This window comes from Ascidiella aspersa, chromosome 5, assembly GCF_963924565.1.
Source record: "Ascidiella aspersa chromosome 5, kaAscAspe10.2, whole genome shotgun sequence".
Taxonomy (NCBI): Eukaryota; Metazoa; Chordata; class Ascidiacea; order Phlebobranchia; family Ascidiidae; genus Ascidiella; species Ascidiella aspersa.
Window position 1 is genome coordinate 8884796 of NC_139451.1, and position 2500 is coordinate 8887295.

At 56.7% G+C, this 2500-nt stretch overlaps 2 non-coding genes and 1 pseudogene across 2 annotated transcripts in view; all 3 read right to left on the reverse strand.

Moving 5' to 3' along the window:
* The window catches only part of LOC146142546 (large subunit ribosomal RNA), a 3679-nt pseudogene extending 3470 nt beyond the window's left edge, over window positions 1–209 (reverse strand).
* A 248-nt stretch (window positions 210–457) lies between these two features.
* LOC146142547 (5.8S ribosomal RNA) lies at window positions 458–611 on the reverse strand. The gene has a single exon (XR_014499178.1). It is a non-coding gene; the product is annotated as a 5.8S ribosomal RNA (ribosomal RNA).
* A 247-nt stretch (window positions 612–858) lies between these two features.
* LOC146142548 (small subunit ribosomal RNA) overlaps window positions 859–2500 on the reverse strand; it is a 1811-nt gene continuing 169 nt past the window's right edge. The window contains exon 1 of the ribosomal RNA XR_014500143.1: window positions 859–2500. This exon is cut by the window's right edge and continues 169 nt beyond it. This is a non-coding gene — a ribosomal RNA (small subunit ribosomal RNA).

Sequence of the window (2500 nt, forward strand, 5' to 3'; positions counted from 1 at the left end):
GGCCTCGATCAGAAGGACGCGGGCGACCGGCGAAGCGCGCCGTGACGAATTCCGTACGCCACAATTCCGCGCACTCCAAAAGCGCGCGGATTCGGCGATGGGCACATCCCGCTTCACTCGCCGTTACTGAGGGAATCCTCGTTAGTTTCTTTTCCTCCGCTTAGTAATATGCTTAAATTCAGCGGGTAGCCTCGTCCGACCTCAGGCCGAAAGTAAGGACCGGGACTATTCTTCCCGTTCCGCGCTCGCCGTCGGCGCCGCGCGCCGCCGCGCACCTCGATTCCCGCCCTTGAGCCGCCAGCCGTTGGCCTCTTCGAGGTCGACTCGCCGCCGCCGCGCGGGATTCTGGTCGCGATCGTCGCGCATCGTGCCGTGCTGTCTTGAGCGGGACGGGCGCTCGCGCGTCCGACGCCGCAGCAGCCGCGCGGAGAAATCCCCGCGCGGAACGTTTGCAACGCGACCCTGAGGCGGGCGCGGCCCCGGGATTGACCCGAGGCCGCAATTTGCGTTCAGAACGTCGATGCTAAATGTGTCCTGCAATTCACACTAATTCACGCAGCTAGCTGCGTCCTTCATCGACTCACGAGCCGAGTGATCCACCGCCAAGAGCCATCCACGATTGTTTCGCTCGCACAGTGCCTCGCACTATAGGGTGACAAAATAGACCGCGCCGAGCGGTCGGCCAGGCCGACGCTTGAAGCCGGAGCGCGCGGCACCGCGGCACTCGACGCGCAAACATTACCGGGTGACCGAATCGCCGGCCGGCGCGCCGCTCCTCGCGGGTCGGGCGCCGGGTAGCAAAGACTTTTTCTCTCGCTTGTCCGAGTTTCGCGTTCGCCGAAGCGTTTGCGAGACCGTTAATGATCCTTCCGCAGGTTCACCTACGGAAACCTTGTTACGACTTTTACTTCCTCTAAATGATCAAGTTAGATCGTCTTCTCGGACGCCGGCTCGACCGTTGCCGGCCGCGCCAGGTCCAATCGGAGGACCTCACTAAACCATTCAATCGGTAGTAGCGACGGGCGGTGTGTACAAAGGGCAGGGACGTAATCAACGCGAGCTAATGACTCGCGCTTACTGGGAATTCCTCGTTCAAGGGAAATAATTGCAATTCCCTATCCCTAGCACGACCGGGGTTCAGCGGGTTACCCAGACCTGTCGGCCAAGGCGAGCACATGCTGATCCGGTCAGTGTAGCGCGCGTGCGGCCCCGAACATCTAAGGGCATCACAGACCTGTTATTGCTCAATCTCGTGTGGCTAAACGCCACTAGTCCCTCTAAGAAGTTAGACGCCGACCGATTGGGTCGCGTAACTAGTTAGCAAGCCAGAGTCTCGTTCGTTATCGGAATTAACCAGACAAATCGCTCCACCAACTAAGAACGGCCATGCACCACCACCCACAGAATCAAGAAAGAGCTCTCAATCTGTCAATCCTCACTGTGTCCGGGCCGGGTGAGATTTCCCGTGTTGAGTCAAATTAAGCCGCAGGCTCCACTCCTGGTGGTGCCCTTCCGTCAATTCCTTTAAGTTTCAGCTTTGCAACCATACTTCCCCCGGAACCCAAAGACTTTGGTTTCCCGCAAGCTGCCGGAGAGGTCGTAAAACTAACGCCCCCCGATCGCTAGTTGGCATCGTTTATAGTCAGAACTAGGACGGTATCTGATCGTCTTCGAACCTCTGACTTTCGCTCTTGATTAAAGAAAACATTCTTGGCAAATGCTTTCGCAGTCGTTCGTCTTGCGCCGATCCAAGAATTTCACCTCTAACGGCACAGTACGAATGCCCCCGTCTGTCCCTCTTAATCATTACCTCGCGCTCCGAAAACCAACAAAATAGAACCGAGGTCCTATTCCATTATTCCATGCACCATTATTCAGGCGAATCGCCTGCTTTGAACACTCTAATTTTTTCAAAGTAAACGTTCCGGCCGCCGCCGACACTCAGTCAAGGGCACCGGCGGAGAACCGGAGGTGAGGCCAGGACGGCCAGTACACGCCTTGCGACGGACCGGCCGCCTGCGCCCAAAATCCAACTACGAGCTTTTTAACCGCAACAACTTAAATATACACTTTTGGAGCTGGAATTACCGCGGCTGCTGGCACCAGACTTGCCCTCCAATGGATACTCGTTAAAGGTTTTAAAGTGTACTCATTCCAATTACAGGGCCTCGTTTAGAGTCCTGTATTGTTATTTTTCGTCACTACCTCCCCGCGTCGGGAATGGGTAATTTGCGCGCCTGCTGCCTTCCTTGGATGTGGTAGCCGTTTCTCAGGCTCCCTCTCCGGAATCGAACCCTGATTCTCCGTTACCCGTAAGAACCTCGGTAGGCCAGTACCGTACCGACGAAAGTTGATAGGGCAGACACTTGAATGATCCGTCGCCGGTGCGAGACCGTGCGATCCGCAAAGTTATCCAGAGTCACCAAAGGTTGCGGGCCGAAGCCCGGTCGGTTTTTGGTCTGATAAAAGCACGCCTCCCGCGAGGTCGGCGCTTCACGCA